Source organism: Pempheris klunzingeri, chromosome 19 (assembly GCF_042242105.1).
Source record: "Pempheris klunzingeri isolate RE-2024b chromosome 19, fPemKlu1.hap1, whole genome shotgun sequence".
In the NCBI taxonomy this organism is placed as follows: domain Eukaryota; kingdom Metazoa; phylum Chordata; class Actinopteri; order Acropomatiformes; family Pempheridae; genus Pempheris; species Pempheris klunzingeri.
In genome coordinates, this window is record NC_092030.1 from 2,263,261 (window position 1) to 2,285,469 (window position 22,209).

Here is a 22,209-nt window from a genome sequence, read left to right on the forward strand (position 1 = left end):
CTAAGGCATAACTCACTTCTGATTGGTTAGTCACAAGGTAGTTGCCTCCTACAGCATATCCTGCTTTATGTATTTATTTTTTTCTAAGTGGAACCATAATTTACTAAATCAACATCATGCTGTAATGAAGATGTGGAACTAGGGACTGAGACCATGAACTACACTGAATAAAAATATAAATGCAACACTTTTGTTTTTGCTCCCATTTTTCATGAGCTGAACTCAAAGATCTAAAACATTTTCTATATACAAAAAAAAAAAGCTCTTCTCCTTTGCCGAGATGATCCATCCCACCTCACAGGTGTGGCATATCAAGGTGCTGATTAGACAGCATGATTACTGCACAGGTGTGTCTGAGGCTGGCCACAATAAAAGGCCACTCTGAAATGTGCAGTTTTGTTTTATTGGGGGGGTCAATTAGAAACATGTTTACTGAGGTAATAAATCAAGGGAGAAATAAGCTCATTTTGTCATTGATACTATCAGACTTCTCTTTGGGGTCGGTGGAGTCGCCCCCTGCTGCTGATTAGAAAGAATGCAGGTGTGAGGCACTATTGCATTGGCTTCACTTTACAGACCCAGAGGTTGAATTAACATCGTACAGTCTATGGATCCATCAGTGGTAGCCATCGTGGTTGTTACGAAAAGACTTCAGGCGCACTCCTCTGCCAGTCGTTGTATCAAACCCACCCCATGTTAGATGAGCAGTTATGATTGTCCCAGGCCAGGTCAGCTGGAAACCTGTCTGAGCTGGAGGGGTGCCCGACACATCTGACAGAGCAAATAAAACATGAGCTCACAGATTCGTCTGGTTCCTGGACCAAAGTATTGCTGGAGTTTGAACTTTGACATAATTTCCAGGCTGCAGGCGTGTCAAATGGCAAAGCAAGCAAGCTCCCTCTGCACCTCATTATGTCCAATTTAACTTCCCATTCTTCAGCCTTGAAGTTTGACTTTGTTGAGTTCTGAAAGCAGTACTGCAGGTTTTATCTGTCGGTGGAGGAATCGGCTGATCCACAGCTTGCTTCTTTGCAGGGTTGTTATGGCTGTAGGTCCAGTAAAGCAGCACAGCTCCTCTCAGCTTCTCTTCCAGCACAAATCCAGACAGCTCATGTCTTTCTGCAGGTCCAGCACACACACTACTCCTCTTTTCTCAAACACTCCAGTGGTGTCACAGTAACTGCTTGGTGTGTTTTGTACTTGTTGTACTACCCCCACTTGAGTTGCTTACTAAATAAAATGCAGACGTATTTGGTGTTCTTTGTTTGATGAGCTACACAATAACGGGATGAAGTTTTGCATGCTGGAGGGTGAAACAACTTTGGTGTGAGAATGAACTAAGATTTAAGCCTCGTCGGGATGAGGGTTTGTTTGACAGGACTAGCGTGCATGAGTTAGGATACAGACATAAAATAATGACACTATCCCTTAGTGTAGTCTGAAAGAGAGTTGAGGCAAACCCACTGTGGAGCTGTATACTGTGTTTCTGTTTAACGGGTCAAATCAGCGATTGTTTAGCTGCCCTTGTAGTAATCAATAATTGTAAAAACCTCCTTCAAGAGAACAAGAGTGAGCAAGTACGACATCACGCAAAGCAGGACCAGGTATTTCAGTGGAGAGGGAGTCTGTGCTCTCCTGAGCAGCTACACGAGCACAGTGAAGTTAATTGTCTAGCTTTTGGGCCACACTTGAACTAAACTGAACAAAGTTCAACAAAATTTGATGGGTCTGATGAAGTGCTAATATAATTTTGATCACAAGTGCTCTGACCTCCATGACAGCAGGCAGACTTTATGATGTCAAGAGGGTTTGGCATAAAATGAAATTTAGAGAAAAATGGAGATATTAGTTTTGTGCACCTCCTGACTTATTTTTTTATTTTGTCTGAATATTTTATGGGTATTAAGGGCAAGGAAATGCCATCATGGGAAGAAGATTGGGTGCTGTGTGTGTGTGTCTTTGTGTTTAAGACCAGTTGCCACCACTTCTCAGTGTGTGTTGTCATCCACTGTCTCCATAGCTAACCCTCTGGCCTATAAATTACATACTAGATCCATATATACACTCATATATATTCTTACAGCTGGCATGAACTAAGAGCAGACAGATACCATCTCTCATAAATCACATGAATGCAATACGAGCCAATAAGGCTATAAATAAAACTAAATAGGAAAGGAACACACCTGTCTTATTTCACTGGATTTATTTTGACTGTCATAAAACTTTGTGCTTACTGAAATCCACTTACTGTAAAAGTTAAGATTATTCCTGGCAGAGGTTTGCATATGCAACAGTTTAGCTGATCTGTCACGCAATCAAGCTTGTGCGTGTGTGTGTGTTTCTTTGCATAAATGTATGTGTGCGACTTTGCATATTTCCTCTTTATTGTGGCATATGGAATGAATGCCACAGCGGGGACACTGGACATGCGTTATTCAATCCCTGTGTTTGTGGGCTTTGGCTGGGTGCCATGCCACATTACCGCCCACAGAGAGTGGAACTTCAAAGACAGTTTCTGGGCTTTTTTCCTCAGTGGAGCCACTGGATCTTCTGCCTGTTAAAATAAACTCCAGTTACAGGGGCATGTCCTAATTGGCTCCAAAAGCCATCAGTTTGTTTATCTTTAAACCCAGGCTGGCTTATTTTTACTGCGTGCACTCTATGTGAATCCCCTCTGGAGCTAATGTAAAATATGATGATTTTGTCCAATGTTCCTCAGCTACCTTCCACACTACTCTGACAGCTGAGACAAGTTGTGCACCTTTTGTAGAGTTAGTATTGTGCTCTACACTTTGATGTGACCAGAAGAACAATTCACAAACCCGCACATGGAACAACAGATTCTACTTTGGTACTTCAGTTTCTTCCTAATGATGCATTACCGTACACATGAGTTTTTAATTTCACAACGTAAAAAGTATTTTTCCTCTTTTTCTAAGTGCACTTTTTACTTTTAAATACATAGATATCCACTGCTAAAAAGAAAAATGTACTTCTTGGTCTTCAAAACATAGATGTAATGATGTCAAAGAGGGCAAAGAAGGACCTGTAACAGCACCTTTCAGAGGCAGCAGGAAATGTTTTAGCACTCTTGTGGCAAAAGGTTTGTTTAAGTAATGCATTTTGTGAAAGAGGGAAAAGGTCCAAACCTCAAGGTTTCCAATAAAACACACCAAACTTAAAGCACTGCCTCATGGAAACATGTTGTGACTCTTGGCTTGCAGCGGAAAGGATTTTATGGCTGTCTAAAAAAGCATTGTTTAGTCCTGGAATCAACACAGTTAATATGACAACGCGAAGCCTGGCTGAGCTCAACTTTCACTTTGTCTCATTTTTGCAGTGAATTCAGTCTCTTTTTTTTTTTTTTTTATTCTTATTTTTTTTTACACCGTGCATGTTTGCCCTGAACAAAATGAGCTGCAGCAACAACCTTAGGAAAAGTGGGGAAAACCAGCCCCACTCTCGTCGTAGGTCTTCCCCTCTCCAGTGACATCAATGGAAGGTGTGTGTGTGTGTGTGTGTGTGTGTGTGTACTCCCACAGCTGGTTACAGGGTTAGCTGTGGGCGTCTGTGGCTCAGGTGGTAGGTCAAAGTGTCCTTGAGCAAACCACTGAAGCCCAAATTGCTCCTTAAGTGTAGTCTAGCACCTTGCATGGTGGGCTCTGCCACCATCACAGCGTGACTGTACGTGTGCATGGGTAAATGAAAGTTAAGTGTTGTGAATTGCTTTTCCTGCCCAGCTAGAAAACCGCTGTATTTACCATCTACAGTGGTACTGATCAGTATAGTGACATGTCACCTCTATGAACACTCCAGAGAAGAAGAAACGGCCTGAGTTTCAGTGCAGGATTGTGGGTTTTTAATCGATTCCATCAGTATGGAATGAGGGATGAACACTTTGCATGCTACCTCTCCCTCCTGTTACATGTGCTGTTGTACACTCTCCTCCGCTCATGCATCATCTTTCAATGAAGCGGGGAGCATTTGGCTCGGGGCTCATGGCGTCTATTTCAGATGATGTGGGAGTTCTATAGAAGTCTTTCAAATGACCCCTAACATCGAAAAATGATGCTCAAAAATGGGTCCTGTGTACATATGTGATGAGTTGAGAGTGAGAACATGTTGGCAAAGTGCAAAAAAGGATTTCGAGCTCATATCAGAAAAATCATAGCTAGTTAAAGTCTAAAGTGAAGAGATGAGTTTTCAGCTTCCCTGAAGTCTATAGGTAATGTGTTCCATAATTTGTGGATGTGATTAACAAAGGCTTTCTTTCAGCTGTTGCTGGGAACCTCCAATAAAGGAGCAGCAGATGATCATAGATGCAGATTCTCATACAGGAGCATTGACGCCACCCCATTTTCCAAAAAATGCATTTCAGTAGAATAGCCTTTAAAACTGGTGAAATGTTCAGCTGAACTATTGTTAGAACTATTACATAGAAGGTGGTCTCTGTACCCACGAGGTCACTCTGCCCTATGTGCACAGCTTGAGAGTGATTATGTTCATTACACGACAATTTTGTCTGTCAGAAACCTCCAGCGCTGCTGCCTTTCAGATCGTTTCCCTCTGTTACCAGCTCTCCGTCAATCCCTCCATCCTTCCCTCTTTCACCGCCTCATGTTTAGCAGGATTGAACAAATGGTGGCCTCCATTAACCAGGCCCGTCTAGGTCACTTAGTGCTGGAGATCTAGATGTGAGTGTGCCAGTTTTACTTCTTCACTGTTTGTCCCTCTCTTCGTCTGTTCCGATTTCCTTCATTCAACAGACAGGAGTTGTGTCTTTGCTCTCTGTAAAACCAGCTGTCTCTAAGCCAGGGATTAAATGATTCACTTACCAGCCGCATTTTAATCCTTGCTGTCACACTCTCGCTCTCAGATGCACACACACACACACACACACACACACACACATATTGTTGCTTTACGTGGGTCCACTAAATTGAATTATATTTAAATTATATCTAAGAGTTAGATATGTGTAATTAAACATTGACATTCAGCTGTGAGTGGAAACTGGGTGTTAAAGCAAGCACATCTAGCAGAACGTATCCTTACAACAAGTCAGCCATGTGTCCCATTATAAGCACATTAGATGGAAGCACTTGTCTAATGAGGTGATTGAGTGCTTCGGCAGGCTGGGGCGTGTGCCATCTGCCTGCAGCGCGGTGGCTTTGAATCCCACAGATGACTATTATTATATGTCACTTCTTGGTTGTCAACTTCAGTCCACTGCATGTGTCGTAGCGTGGTGCTGAAACGATTAGAATATTTGATCAATCACGTGAGGATTCACTGCCGTCCTCAGATATTACCATGGGAAAGTGACATTTTTAATTAGAATCACTGTGTAAAGAAAATAGTATGGAAAAGGTATTTTCTCAAACAGTGTCTCAGTTCTTCTGGTGCCAACCTTTGCTCCCCATGTTTTGGCGCTCCTGCTTATTCATCATCTGGTTTTTTGTTCGTTATTACTCTGTGCCATGTGGTTCTCTTTCATGCACTATGAGCTTGTGAATGTGCCAGCTTGCTTTTGATTTTCTGTCTCAAGGATGTTATATGACTAAACCCAATATTTGGTGAGAAGGAATATGAGAGAAAAATGAAGAAAGAATCCCAGTCCTCTTCTTTGCTGGAGGAAATACAGATCCCATGCAATCTTTGTAGCGTCTTGTTTAGATGCTACAAAAAGCAGCAGCCGGCTCTACTGTGCCACAGGACTTTTTAAGCTCGCTTCTTCCTGTGATCTCCTAATTGCATCGTTTGTCAATGAGGGATGTAACAGTACATGTTTTTGATCTGGAACGTTTCGGTATGGGTCTTTCAGCTTAGTACACACATGTACTGAATGAATGCAGCATTGTTTTTACCGCTGCACGTGCTGCGTGCCCCCCCCCCACAGGCCATGCACACCATGGATAATTTATCCATATAATGCTTCATCATGATGCACACCCCATGAAGTAATCGCACACACACGGTTTGCTGGTAATTTAGCACAGCGCTGCCTTTTAGTTATGGAGAATCCAGTTGAAGTATAGCTTCAAGATCCTTCAGCACCATTTAAGACTCCTGTCTGGTAAAACTACGGCTTCTTTTCCAGATCCGAATCGGATGAAAGCATTTTTCAGGCTGTTTGTCACTGGCCGTGTATCAAACTTGCACACTCATTTGAGACTGCATCAAGAATCAATGTCCGCTCTGCAACCCTAATGGCCCCACAGACGTGAGTCGGCCCACTTGACCATGTGGCGCTCTGAGAAAAACTTAGAGCTCACCACACCGAAACACTTGAGCTGACGGCTGACTTTGGTTAAAATCTCTCACCTCATCTCTCTCTCTGTAAATCAGCAGCACAGCTGTGAGTGTGTTGGGCATCCTTGTGTGAATCATCCCTGCGTGCCCACTCATAACCTGCACTTACACCAAGGACAAACTCCAGCATGTGCTGTTGTACTGGCCACCAACCCTTTCCATCCATCTGAAGCCCCCCTCAGGAAAATGATACCTGTCCATCTCAGCCAGCAATATCTATCACATCAGCAGCTCCTTATCCAGCGCTCTTTCAGCTCAGAAAGGTGACTAAGATTAATTGAGTCATATCATCTGAAATACTGTTGTTATGTTCAAATCAGACAGTTTTAACTGCAGCTCTTGCAGGAGAGTGGAGCATAAAGAAATGTAATGTTTTAAGCCATTTAAAGTCATACAGCAGGTAATATCTAGCCTCATATCACTATATCAGTAATTAATATACAGGGCAGTTCAGGTTAAAGAAGGTCTTTCTTTCAGTGGGGGTAGTAGCTGCTCTGCTCATAATGTGCCCAGCCCCCCCTACACAATAATGTTTCCCTCGTCCATTTTCTATTTGATTTACTGTAGGGTACAGACAGGCCAGAGTCCTGCTGTAGTGTTACTGATTATTTGCTCTCCAGTGTCCACTTGTAAAAGGACATAAGAGCTTATATGTATCATCTCTGATGCCTACATTTTATTAGATAATGACTGCAATATATCAGATTTGGACTGTGAGAGCACTACGGCTACTGGAAGCAGATAAGTAAGTGTGTGTGTGTGTGTGTGTGTGTGTGTGTTCTGCTCTGTGCTTCCTCTGCACAATGTGTATAATTTGCTTCATGTGTTCCAGCAAACATATTATCTGTTATTCTTTATTTAAACTTAGAATTACGGAAATAAAATAGGTTGATAATTGTTGCAGTCGACCATATTTCAGTTAGTGTTTGTGTCTTTTTATCTGTCTGCCACACAATAGCAGACAGAACAGTGGTGTTTGCATTTGCATAACACAGAAAGGAAAAAATGAAAAGTAATAAAACCTTGAAGCATGTGCAGACCCCCCTCTTATGAGCGTAATTGTGTACTTCATCTGAAATTCTAATTAGCTTTAGTAAACACCCTGGTAATCCCAAGTAATAGCAGAAGATATTTGGAGCATGTAGAGAGAGCGACAAACGTTGCTACTGAATTTGGCAGAAAGAGACAAAAGCGAGAAAACTGTCCACTGTGACAGGACGCCTTCTAAGTAACAAAGAAATGATCATCATGATGATAAAACCTTTGCCTCTATAGAAATGGTGATCATATCATCTGAAGTTTGGATCTGGAAAAAAAAAAAAGTTGAAGTTGCAGTGGCATTAAAGCTCCAGATAAACTCAGACCGTGGAAGGAAATTCTCACGATAATGCTGCATCAGCTAGAAACTACACAAAGAAATGAACTGATGAATAAAGAAATGGTTTGATTTAATATTTTATGTACATCTCTTGCAGCCAAGAGAGGACAGTAAGAGGGTTGGCACAGTAGAAATGAATGATGCACATTCTGAGTGGGTGAATTGATGGGTGTGAACTCCAGTTGCCCCCTTGTACTGAACTTATCGCTTCACACAACAGCTAGTCTACAAAACCATGAAAAAGTTATAAGGAACTTTAAATGCTTGCAAGATGCAATGTAACCTGTGAGGCCTCCGGGCGGAATTTGACTTGCGCACTCGTTTACCCTTAAAATGCTCTTTTTGAAAGTAGTTTATCCTTTTGTACGTCACACTGAGTGTTTGAAATAGTGGTTGAAGGAATCGAGTCAAATGTTTTGTTCTTACATCATGTAAAGTAGCTTTGAAAATGACATGGCTGACGTATATTACAGCACAGAGTGCAACGTGGTTCATATTTGCCTTGCAGTCTTGTGGATTTTCTAAATTTCATTCTTACCTATGAACAAGTAGAAAACAGGATAACGGTGGTTAATGGTTCTTGAACAATTACTGTAGGAATATCTCTACCAGCCTCTGCATGGATTCTGACTGCCTCCTTCAGCGAGCGTGAATCTCAACAGACCTTGGCTGAGTTTTATCATCGAATAAAAAGTGGAGAATGTTTGAAGTCCAGTCTGTATGAACACTTGAAGGGCTTTGGTCTCCAAGTATGATTATTATCATGCGCATTATGAATGGATTTAATATTTATGTGAAATGAAGACGACGTTGAAATCAGGCCAGATTTCAAATCCTTTCCTGAATGAATGCCTTACATTTCAATCCATTACTCATAATTCCTCCATTGTGTTTGTCCCTTTCAGAGCCAGAAGTGCCTTGCCCTCAATCTGTGGCCCACAGGCTGTGTCACCTCTTTGTATTCCTCACCCCCCCCCCTCCAGTTTCATACCGTTTCCTGTTTTATTTAACCACTGTACAGAGCTCTGCCGATGCCACATTCCTGCATATCAGCTTCCTTTTATTTCTGGAACACTTTGAAACAGGTTTTCTTTTGAGAAACAACTTCAGTTATTTAAACGACAATCTATGATGTGAGAGCTGCATCTACTAATCATTCTGGCCACTTTTGCAGCATTTCTCTTTCTTCATTTACCAGGTCTACGCTGCTGTTTGTTGTTTGACAGCCCACTGTTGTTACCGACCAAAGGGCGCTTCTTATTCTATTTTAATCTGCTACATAAATCACACGTCTTCCTAAAATGGACCTTTGAGATGTGTTTTTGAGCTGAGGAATGATAGAAAGGTGCAAAAAGATAATGTCAAGACGTTGTTAACACTTTTTGTTGCCTCCCTCAATTTTATGAAGAGTTTAATGTGTCTCCAAGGCTCCGCTCGCATCGTGAATGTGTGTGCAGGGCTGCGTGGCAGTCCAGCCAGAAGTTGTTGAGATGTTATTCTGGACTAGAGAGGTGGACTTAATGGTTGACTGAGACACATTACCATCCCTGGATCCCCTAGCCGCACCTCGATCATGGCTCAAAACTACAGAACAAATACACAGATAAGAATAAACAGATACAAGTGGGGTCTTTTATCTCCAACGCTCTTTTCTTCTTTTCCCTTCTGGCTTAATTGCCAGTTCAGTTGTGGAGCCGTATTCTCCTCAAGCCTTTTCTCTGCTACAGATAAAACTGCATAGCCAATATTCCCATTAGGTCCTAACCAAGGCAGAGAGCTCATCCATCTTGCTCACCATCTTTCTTGACCTTATGTATATTACCCAAGACAGAGGATGGAAGGTAAATCTTCTGCCGCTCCCCCGCACTTTCACTACTTTCCTCTTTGTCTCTCTTCACTCAGTTTTATGCATGAGGAGGACCACACACAGCATCAGGTCAATCAGCTCACGAGGGAAAGAAGACACCATTGTTGGATAGAAGTCAAATGGAAAGTGGTTGAAATACAGTGCAGTAGTTGGAGTCGCAGTGATCAGGAGGCAAGCTGAACGCACACCCATGATATCCAGGGTGACCATATTTTTCAAACCTCTAAATCCAGCACCCTCACATGTCCCACACCTTCACGCACATTCTCATATGTGCGCTTATGCAGCATAGGCCATTTCTTTAGGATGGAGGGGCAATTATTTCAGCCCTTAGCACACTGACTGAGTGCACCTTTCAGCACCATCTACGCCATAATTACAGCATTTTAGTGTGTTATGGAGGAAGCAGTAAGACTCCTGCAGTTCTTAAGAAAAGACGGCTAACCGTTAGCATAGTGACCATGTAAGCACTGAAAACAATTCTGTTATTATTTTCAAATCTTAGAGTTATATATAACTCTGGTGCCAATTTGTGGTGAATGTTGACATTTTAGTGTTTTACAGGTATTTACTGACCTCCAGCTTGAAACCAGGACAGTCAAACTTGCATGTCTGGTCACTCTAATGATAGGAAAGAAAGTATTTGCACTTAAACTAGCTACATGCTTTAGCTCAGTAGTTGGTAATGTTGTTAATGGGTTGCATGCAGAGGGGGGGGGGTGTTTATGTAAGCACATTACGCATAGTCATTTGATCCAATGTTAATATAGAAATGTTAATAAGCTTTATATTTTGGTTCTTAAACAGAAAACTGATGAATAACAGCAGAAGAAGAAGATTATTTGTCCGGTAATTGAAAGATGAGAGTTGTCTCTGCGGTGCAGTCCCTCCAACCATCCTCAATCATTCTCTTTGTGCAGCGTCTCTTTCCTCTAAAGCACAAATACCATTAGATGCAGAGAGAAATGATGCTCTTCGCTCCAAGTTTCTGTTCAACTTGGCTTTCTTACCCTTTCTGACATCATGCTTGCAAGTGTGAATGTCACACACACACACACACACACACACACACACATGCTGTAGGAACATCTCGGATTAAGGATGACCCGGGGGTCAACATATGCTGTTAAAGTAGTGCACACACAGCACTACAGTTTCTCACTCAACATGCTTTACACACTCCAACCAGTTAGACACAAGGCATCCAACAGCCTTCTGCGTCTAATACATCTGCTCACAGCTCATTTACATTTTAGTCAGTTTGGCGTTGTTCTTCTCTGTTCGCTCTGTGAAGTGTTGACCTTTTTCTTTTCCAGACCATAAAGTTAAATGACCTCCATTCTGAGCAGAGAAATAGGAATAAGAGTGAAATGGAGAAGAGCAAATTAAGTTCAAGTTTAGGCAACTTACTATCATCTGCATTACAAATACAGCAGTACATGTCATGCCAGTAAAAAGCTTTGTTCCTTGACGACTCGTAAATCCAACATACAAGTAATCTGAGTTTTGCACATTGTGAAAACTGAGCACAACAATACAATACATGACAACAAACAAAATGCATTCGCCATATATCTTGTTTTTTGTAGCATAATTTCAGGGAGTAATCAGTGTGTGGCCAGGTTCTTATGTTGTGTTCCTGTAAATGAATGTCTGTAGCCAGTTCATAGTGATCCATGCAACAACTGTAACACCACCAATAGAAGCTCATTAAGCAATCGACCATCAGGTTTGTGCTTGAGTGGCCATGTCATTGTTTTTAAGTGTCTCGTGCTGAAGCCTCAGTTTATCACGTCTCATCTCAAATTTAAACCCACTGCTCATCAGGCCTGTTCGTGGGACTGGCCGACTCCTCCCTCAGTAAATACTGAACGTGTGACGATTTTATCATTATTGATGACTCGTGCTTCTGTCTGTGGTGTAATTTATTCATTTCTCACTGGTCCTTCAGCTCCTCTTTGTTTTTCTTGATCTAACAGGTGTGGGTTGAGAGGAAATGTCATAAATGACTCCAGATCTTTGAGGTTTTCTAGAGACTCTGTGTGCTAATCCACACCCACTCCTCTCCAGATGAAGCGCTCGCATGTTCCCTTTCGCTCTGAATCATGTCACATTACAGAAGCTAGAAAAGCTCTAACTGCCATTTGACTGTGTGGTTTAGATAACAAAGCATGCTAAATATCTCAATTTCCTGCTAATTATGTTGTCTTTTGATACCAACTTCTTTTGTGACACAAAATTGTTTATTGAGCCTTTTCATAAATGCAGCTGGCATAGTCAGGCTAGGTGACGTGAATTAGTCAATTTCCACCACCGTCATGATTTTTGGAATATGGGTGACTTTCTATTTAAAGTCACCGATGATCTCTTTATTTCTGTTTAGCGCCGAGAAAGAGATTATCTCTTTGCTCCACTGAGACAGTGCTTCACCTTAGCCTGTAAGCATCCCTGTCGTAGATCAGAGCAGCCATCTGCACACATGTAGTCCTGGCTCTCTATTTTACAGAAAGTCTAGTTTATCGTCTGGCTTTCAAGAGGAGTCAAAAAGATTGAAGCCCTGTTTGCTTTTGAGGTGTGAGACAACCGGTAAGAGAAATGCATCACTCCAAACAGATGATATCGAGCCTCAGTTTACAGCACTACTTACTGCTTGGCAATCTGGCAGTAATTCCTTGGTGTGATCAAACATGTTTCTAAGGCTGTGCAGCCATCCGCGTGCATCACCTGCAATTTCTCTCTCCCTCCATTTCTTCTATTCTGTTTCTGTCAACTGCACAGGTGAGACTAAATCCTTCATTTCAGGAAATGGGGCTTCCTTTAAAAATATGCCATTGGTTTGGGTTTTTTTTTTTTATGAGCTCCTTAGTCAAACACACACAGGCTGTCATTGCCTGCCTGCCTATCATCTCAGTGTAATGCTTTAAGTAAACGATTTCTCAGAATAAGCCGGCGATATAAAATGGAAAGCTGCTCAACTGCTTTGGAGAATGATAACATCGCTGCAGCTATTGCATACATTCCCTGGATGTTGTGGAGAGAAATGGTTTTGGAGAAATCTTCCTGGCTGAGAGCAGAGATTCTGTGTTGAGTGATGTGACACAGAGGGGGCAGGGTCTTTTAAATAGACTTTCTGGTGGGCCAAGAGATGTTGAAGACAACCGTCAGTGTTTCCTATGTGAGACTGGAGGCGTTTGTGTGGATAGACACGTGTGTTTTGTGTGCCATCTTTAAATAATACCATATGACAAATAGTCTTTAGATCCTGGCCTGCATTCATCAAACTCCAGAGTTGGCTTGTGTGCTAATTGTGCGAAATGTGCACACACACACACACACACCGTTTGAAGCATGCTTTGGTTTGACTGCAGTTATAATGTTCGTAACAGTGAACCACACATCCTCTGAAGCAATATGTATAATTCAGAATAGTGTGGTTTGGGCTCATCAGATGCAGCTGCTGTTTGCTCTAAATGCACTCTGGATAAAGGATGTTACACCACTTCCTTGCATGTCTCAGGTATGCAAATGACAGGAATAAAGTTGACAACGATTTGCTTTGCCTTCATCTTTTTATCTCATCTTATTATAGTGGCTGTTTTTTCCGGTGTGGTTTCTGTAGTTGGACTGCTAGCAAGCAAACATCAATGTGCGCAAAACCATTATTTAAAAATACTTGGGGAAAAAAAAAAACAACTTGCAAATGTTTAATGAGGAAGGAAACACACATGTTTGTTTAAGAACACACAATGTGTTTTTGGTAAGAAACGCTGGATGTGAACATTAGTTTGTTTACAAGGAAACTTCACAGGGGACCTTTAATTGCTCCCAGAGATATTAAAAAATAAAGAAAAGCTTCAAGTCCTTAATGCGTATGCAGAATAATCACTGAAAGAAATGTAAGGATTTAAAAGAAGGAAAATGGGGCAGACGCAGGTTAAAACATTGACTGATTGGCTCTTCCTCTCCAAGTATAGTGATTAATCATTTAATCACTTGAGAGCTGCTCTTAAAGATTACTCCTACACTCCGCCGTAAGGGATAAGTCGTTTGATAGATTTCCAAAAAGTTTTTTGCTTCTTAGTTGGCTCTTTAGAGATCATCGTAAATGATCGTATGTATGTTAGTATAAAAGCCCTGTGACTGCGCTCCTCCATATGAACTCTCTTCTGTCTGCTTTGTATGAGCGCTTTACTTCCTCATAACCGTTTTAACAGGCAGGACAGTAAAAAGTCTGCTTTGTCCCCGAGGCATTAAAGAACAACGTAAACACAGAAGTGGCCACTGCTACCTCATCAAACTCTGAGAGACAGCGAGGTCGTGGGGTTAAACGTCTCCCGGTGACTCATTTCTTGTCAATGAGGTTGAAGAGACTTAGCGGCTGTTCATTGGGGGGAAACAGAGGGAGGGTTTGTCAGACACAGGAGCTCACAAGCACTGAGGGTGGAACAGATTGAGCTTTATATAAGGGGCAGCAGGGATGGGAGGGTGAACTTTGACTTTTGGGTAATTGTGACGAAAGTTCATCCCATCTGGCAGAATGTGTTGTATGATGCTGGAATGACTAAAAGGAGGATGAGCGAATGTTGTTGAGTGAAATACAGAATTCTTTTGTCCACCTCTGTGTCTCCGTCTCTGTGTGTCCATGCTCTTTTTCTATACTCTCATATTTACTGTGAGCATCGCTCTTATTTATCACCGGAGCATGCCAGTAAACATGAAGCATTGCCAAACCGGTCCGTGTCTATGGAGGAAAATTGAAAATGAGAAAACAGTGATTGGGGAAAAAAGGGGAGTGAGGGAGGAAGGGGGGAGGAGAGAGATGATACTGAACAAGAAATATCTACTGTCGCCGTTTACCTGCTGGAGTCCTTACTGTATAAATGAATTACAGTGACCAGGACTCAGCATTCCTGAGCAAACAAATTTTATTTCACAGATAATGTGGCACGAAATGGAACAAACAAAACCTCAGATGATTTAATACCCACTTTAATACCCACTGACAATTGGTGTGGGGGTACGAGAGAGGCTGAGCATGTGTATGTGAGAACTATTAAATTATAGCAGAGCAAAACTGAGAATATTGTATGGATTGATTTTCAGCTTCTATTATAAAGAACTGTGGATGAAATACAAACTGGATTTGTTGTTTACTGGAACGGAGAGCTTTGGAGCTCTTTCAAATGCTTCAGAATTGTATTATACAATTCGTGGCTCACATGTTGCTTCACATTTTCTGGGATGTTAAAATGAGTGAGGACTGACGACAGCATGAGTTCCAGGGATGTTTCTAAGTAGATAAGTGGTAATATCCTCTAATGCAGTCCTTACTTGCCTTTTTAGTTTTCCACTTGATGTCTTTTGAGGTGAAACTGTCCAGTATTTCAGAATAAAACAATTATTTCTCAGCGCATCTTGATAATCATCTTGTAACTCCTCGTTGTTTTTATCCTGCAACCCAAAAAGGTCATTCCAAGGTACTCGGAGTATAAAACAAGCTTGTGTCTTTTATTTACACTTTCTCTACACGTGCCTGTTTCTACATTTACATTTGCATTGTCTTTAAAGCTCATGCAGGTTTTGGTTTGTCTCTGTGTTTCCAGTCCTTGTCAGGGTGCTCTGTATGTGCTGACAGAGGTCACTGTTAAGATGCCAACACTCTGCCCTGGTCTGCTTGATGTCAGATTAATCTACGACTGTTACTGACAGCTTCTGTGACTTCCTCAAACTGACATTCACACCCACTTCGTGCTGTGCTCGACCAGCTGTGTGGAGGTGAGAAGGCAGCCAGGGGTTGAATCTCTCTCTAGCCCTTTTTCATTCATTACACAACTGTTGTGTGGTACTTTTCATGTGCATGCACAGCCGAGTGAACCGCTGTGAATGTTTTCCAGGCGAGACTGTGCGCCATTATTCTTTTATTTAAGCAATGTCACGTCTCCCTCCTCTCTGGGAGAGCCGGCTTTTCACTGGCTGTTCAGGATACCTATAAACACTTGTGCCCTCTGATGTTGTTGGACAACACGCTGTACAAACGCTCTCTTTTTCCATAATGACCCGGCCTTTTGTCTCTTTATATGCTGTTTTTGTGAAAGACAGTAGTACGCATACTAAAAACGAAGGCGCGATACATAAACAGTGACTTGCTGCCTGGAACGAACCTGCTTTTGTATTTGCACAGTTTGCAGCTGTGTGCTCACTTAGCTGTGTAGCTCCCTGACATGCAGCCGGTCTATGAAAAGCAGTGCATAACCAAAAGTATACCATCTTAGTGACGCAGGGTGCAGAGTGATGGGGAATATACTGATGTTATATAATCACTTTCTTTAGCAGTGAATGCTTTGCTGTTTTTACTGTAGCCGTTTAGATTCTCTGCTTTAACTAATCCTTTTCAAATCTGTGTATCATTGCATAACTACCTTACTAAGAACCACAGGGTTTGCTGTGTTACACATGTTGGCACATAAATGACCAAATATAATTCCTAATGTAGCTGTGAAACTAGTATACAAGATGCATTTGTGAACCATATGAAGAGACATAAAAGAACGAGAAATTCTGCTCTGTTTACAATTCTGCATTAAAAACTAATATTACAATATCTTCTTGAACTTGAAAACATTTTTGTCTAATGCATTGACTCTGTGTGTATTTATATGTTCCACATTCTTTCATCTTCACCCTGCTGCTGCAGAAGTTCCGTACTGCTTCATTTTTAAATTAAAACTAGAGGAGATCAAAGGGTCTCATTAAGATGCAGATACAAATCCCACAAAAAGGCAGCAAAGTGTCAGACAACCGCGCTTCCAACGCACGTCGCACAATGAAACCTGTGTGAGTTTCAACCATTTTTTAATAGATAATGCTTTATTTTAGCGATAAAGAACAACTTAAAATGTCCCAAAAGTTTCTGTAGCTTATATTTGTTGTTTTGAAAGCATAATTCTGGTTATTTTCAACTCCTGCCTACTAGTGTTGTCCTAATTGTGATATAAATCACAGCAGCTCTCACAGAGCGGTTCATTTTCCTTTCCAGTACAAGATCTATGTCACTGTGTCTGCTGTGTTTAGATCACGCCATATCACATCCATCCCCACCCTGCCTGTTGTTCTGACATTCACTGTCTTTGTTCTAGTCTAAGATCTACTACCGCTTCCATCTGTCCATCTGACTCCATGATTTGCGAGCGATAAGGAGGACCGGCCGACAGAACCGGCTTCACCTGCTCCCCCTTTCCCCGCCCTGTTTTCCCTTCCTACCGTGCTTCTGTTTTGTCGGAGCCTGATTACAGCCAAGTTCACTGACTGACCTCGTGTCAGAAGTCAGCATCGGTGAGACAGACATGGGATGAGGGAAGAAGTCACCAGAGTTATTACAGTTCATCCAGAGGGAGGCATGAGTATGTGGACCAACAATGGCATCCATACTGTTAAAAAGTGAGCACGAACTTTGCTCCACATTAGCCAACGATTGCATTTTCCCTCATTTGTTGATCTCAAGATATCACTCACATCCTCACAATCCTTTTTGCACGATGACCCCTTATGTCTGCTCTCGTCAAGGCATCCATCCATCACTTGATTGAAATTTCCTGTTAAGATGATTGGTCCCTCCGTGTTTCCCAAGACTCGTTTCGCTCCCTGTAAAAGAAGCCGGGCTTTATTGGTGCGTGCACAACAAATGATAAGGCTTTAACGTAACCGATCAATACGCATTATTCTGGCAGCACTTTCATCATTAAACTCTCTAAAATAGACCCAAATGACTTTTTCTGTTTATCAAACTCCAGAGTGAACTATGAATCCACCCTCTTATAAACCTAAACTCTTCGTCCGTTTTCAATTATTTCTCCTTAATTAATTTGACATTGGTCTATTTCTATTTAAAATGTGCTGAATAGACCGTTTGATAGTGTTTTTGTACAAATACCCCCCCAACGCTTTGTTGGCTTGAAAAGTGGCTGTTAAAAACTTGGGTGTTTTGTCTTAATAAAAACCAGCCGTGGCGGTCAGCTTGGAAACATGTTTTTACAGTGGAAAGAAAGTGCTCACAGTAAAACCAGCGTGGCCATAGGCTAAACCTTCTACTCTCCCCTTTTATTGATCAAGAGCTCCATTAAAGTTGGTACTAAACACACACCAGGAGATGCAACTATCTGCCACACGCTGACCTGCCGTCCTGCCTTATAGTGCATCACTTTTAGGAAGGTCAGATGGAACGAGGCCAGCAGGAATCACGGGAGGCACTTTATTTCTATGTGCATCAGTGTGTTTCCTCTGCTTTTTCCTTCATGTTTTTCATGCTACTCATGCGTGACTCACATTTACACACTCTCACTCTCTTGTGGTGTGTGAAATCATAGTCACTGGTTTGGTTTGATGTTTACAAGGCTGTACAACACAAGGCTCCCTTGAGGATGAGGAGATCTTAAGACTCAAGAAGAGCTTTTCATCAGAGATCTCCTTCTATCTCCCTCGATATCGTTCTCCATCTTCTCTTTTTCTATTTCCCCCACGTTTTCTCTCACCTTTTTCTTCCCCGTTGGGTGTCTGCTCTGAGTGAGGTGTTTGTTGGGGTTAAGTTCTGTCTTTATTTTGCTTTCGCACGCTCTCGCTCGCACTCGCACGTACATGCCGACACCAACAGTCACTTTACAGTCACCTTTCTGAACACGAGGCAGTCCTGACAGTTAGATAAATGACAGCGTTTGGGGCTTTTGACAGCGCAGAACAACGACCTTCCTCTGTGACCACAAACACACTCCGCGACACGTTCTAACAAACAACCCCATCACCAAACAAAATGTTGATTTTGGGCAATTGTGCAGAACTCCAGTTTATGTTCAATGACAAATTTTTTCAACATTCAGTGCCAGTGCAGTTTTGTCCCAACCATCACACTCTTGATTTGCAGCCTTGTTAAATAAAGGTCACACTTGTTCAGGCTTTGGCACTGAATGTTCACATTGGGTGTAAATTGTGCACTGCAGAAGTGCTGAACTGGAGGATCATTTCTGCAGGTACAGTCTGCAGGACTGCTGATAAAATACGGATTTTCGCATCAGGATGAATTGTAATAACTTTGATCTCCACACTTCTCGTCTGGCACCACCAGCAGTTTTCCCCTTGCTCATTGCTCTGGTTTATAGTCATGTAACTGCTAAACTAATTACATACATGAGCATCAGCTGCTAAACACCAACATGTTAACATCCTCCCCATGTGTTAGGATGCTGATGTTGGCATTTAGCTGGAAGCACTGAGCACATGTATAACCTCACAGAGCAGCTAGAGAGGCTCTAGAGTCTTAGTCTTCTTGTCTAACTCCTTAATTTAATAACAAAACTCCTCCAATTAAAACCCTTTACTGTCTGGGAAAGGGCAGTGTAGCACAGGGACTCAAACACCGTTATAATTAACAACTTTGGACCCACAATAATGCACAAGTTGTATAGGGACAGTTTTACATAAACATAGTGAAAATGTGAAGCTGCAGCTTTCAGGACAGTCAGATTATTACCTACAAACTAATTAACTGTCATGTCATTGTGTTTTCCTAAATCAGCTTCTTTCTGCTCAATCTAGCAAAAACAAAAAGTGTTAAAAGTGTTTAATGTTAAATCTTTTTCTGTTTACCTCCACATTGCTCTCAAATAGCTTTTTGAACAAGTGTGGCACGAGTGCCTTTGAGTCTGTGAGCAGCTTGTTTACATGTTTGTCAAATCAGTTTTTTCTTTGGTTCCGCTTCACAACTTGGACAAGGAATATACAGTCAGTAAACTTTTATGCAGACCACAGCAGAGCAAGTGAAACGCTGCAGCTTTCTTCAAAGAGATTTGATTGTTTTGAATAAAAGCTTACTACAGTGGCAGCAGTCTTGGCAGAGCATGCTTACTGAATAGATGCCTCTCATTTGAGGTGCAAGAATATGGGAATACTGGAGTGTTAGACATCATCTTGTGCCTGGGCTTTCTGTGCATGTGTGTCTTAATAATGCATGATTAAAGAAGACTGGAGTCCCAGCCATCTGCGTCAGCCCCCTCATGCTACAGTTAATCACAGATTTAGAGAGAATAAACTCGTGCGGGCAGCTTCCGTCTTTTTTCATCATATACAGCGGTGTCTGTCTCTGCATGATGTTTGCCCTCTCTTCACACTGCTTCTTGTTATTTCGGTATCTAGTGTAATCACATCTGTCCTTTGGTGCCACGCATTTTACTATTGAACATTTGTTCCCAGGCGTCGGAGCAGAGTCTAACCCTTGATGCGCTCCATTGTTTTAGGTACAGGCCACCACTATAAACGGTACCAATAAATAAATATCTAGTAATAAAATCTCTGCCTTTCAGTAGCTTTTCATACTGATTACACCCAATCTAATTATACTCAGTAGCAGATGTTACGTAGACTGTTCTGAGGAAGTAGTAATGGTCATTAGTTTAAATGCAGCTGCAGCTTTGGTTTGGGTTTTCCTTTGGTTATTTTACACTTAAGTCAGCCTGTAAGTGTTTGAGTGCATGTCTGTGCCTCCACTGTGTATGAAAGGTGCCTCACCTTCGCCTTAAAAACCAACAAAGACAGCATTTTTGATTGATGCTCTCCTAGTGGTTTCCACGCCAACAGAAATTGCTCCATTTTTATCAAAAGGTCCACTAAGGTATACAAGCATAGTGTGAATGTGAATATTATTATTTTTCTCATTTTGCATTTTTGTGAAGGACATCTAAACTGTTCTGGATATAGCTAGCTAATGTAACATCCATGTTTTTCTTTTCTGGTCCGTACACAGTAAAAAAAACAACAAAAAAAACAAATTCTTTCTCTTTGGTAGCATCAGAGTGTAAAAATGAAATCGTCCTAGCGAAGGCGCTGAGTTGAAGCGTTAGCAGGCCGGTCCTTGAGTTGAGCAGCAGAGGTGTCGACTGTAGACGACCTTGTACTGTGACCGTGGACACAAAGAAATCGACATGGACCTTTTACAGCAGGGATCAATATCTTTTTCTTTATTTTTTCTTTCATTCTGCCCAAATATTCACTGTGCTGACATGCTGACAAAGTGGGCCAGGTGGCTTTTGAACCTTAAAGTGCTTAGTTAGAATCTCCAGCTCAGCACAACCTGCAGCAGAATCCCAAAGCCTTTGACCCAGAGCACAGATACTACATGTCAACAGCATTAGCCGGAGCCTCTGATGCTGCTCACACTTCTGAATGAGCTGTTTTTTCTTTTTTACCTCTTCTGTTCTCCTAGAACTACCACATTTCCCCATCACATTTTCTCTAATTAACATTGCATATGTGTTAATACACTTAGAGAATGTCTCCATCATAAACTTGCTCTCATTCACCGGTTATATTTAGGCCAGGTTTTAACCACCTGGCATTAGTGCAGATACTTGGAGCACATCATCACATAAACAGTTATTTCAGTTTTATTAGCAGATGAAAAGAGGCCTGTCTCCCTGACATTTATCAGCACATTAAAAATAAAAGATAGTGTGTGTGTATACACAGAAGTTATTTTCTAGACATCTGAGTTATGATGTACTTCAGTGCACATTACATTGTACACACAGTAAGCAAGAACTTAACTCTTAAGAACTTGTTTTTGCCCTCTACTTCCTATAAATTGTGTCTTCGAGAATTGTTTTTCTTTGTCATAATCCTGGATAATTCTGTGTCTGTTCTGTAAACCCAGCAAAGTCAAGGATGAGTGGTAAAGTATCAGTCAACAGGTTTATAAGAACTAAACTCAACTGTTTAGTTAAAGGCTCGTGTATGTTAGTGTATGTGAGCCTGTGAATCGTTGAGGGAGCGAAAAACGACAGACTCAGCTAAGCTACCGAGCTAACACGGCAGCATAAAAGCTAAGAGAGGCTGTCAGTCAGTGGTTTTGTTCAGAACAAACATGAGCGAACGAGAGAACGGGCGGAGGGGGCACATTTGTTTTAGTCCGAAATGCTGAGACACCGTACAGAGAAGCTGTAATGGAATTTTCCCAGTGTGGTCAATACAGAACAGTTGCCTTGCTATCGATCTGTGTCACTCAGCTCTGATGAGTGCTGATCAGAAACCCATTAAAGAACACACTTGTCAGACTGACTCTCAGATCATGGAGAGTTGGAGCTGAGATAGATGGAGGACATGACACAGAAAGAGAAACAGACTGAGCCAGAACAAGAAAACTGGCAGATTTGGCTGTAGACGACTCCGGAGTGAAAACAGGAAATCTTTCAGGAAACAAATGGTTTCCACTATCAAACTGAATCTGAATAAAACATCTCAAACTGTATTACCAGTATTTTCGGCATTACTTGCACAAGTTGCAAAACCCTCTTAATGTGCGTTCATACATGGAGCGGTCATATAACAGCCTGAAACTATTCCAACAGTGATCAGAGTGTGGAGGGAACCGGTGAATGGGGCCTTTCTCACAGAAGACATTTTGACATGTCACAGAGGGAAAAGCACAGGTGTAAATGATCAAATTAATCACCTGACTGGGACACATGAATACAACAGTCATTGTTAATGTTATTAGTAACACCTGTGTGTTCCCTACGATGACAGGTCACTATGTCTGCTGTGACAAAGACCCACGGAGAGACAGACATTTCTGTATTCAGTTAGTGAAATTGTTTTTGTCTGAGCA

At 41.7% G+C, this 22,209-nt stretch overlaps 1 protein-coding gene across 1 annotated transcript in view; it reads left to right on the forward strand.

Moving 5' to 3' along the window:
• LOC139218997 (matrix metalloproteinase-17-like) overlaps positions 1 to 22,209 on the forward strand; it is a 72,193-nt gene that overhangs the window by 18,969 nt on the left and 31,015 nt on the right. The window lies entirely within an intron of this gene.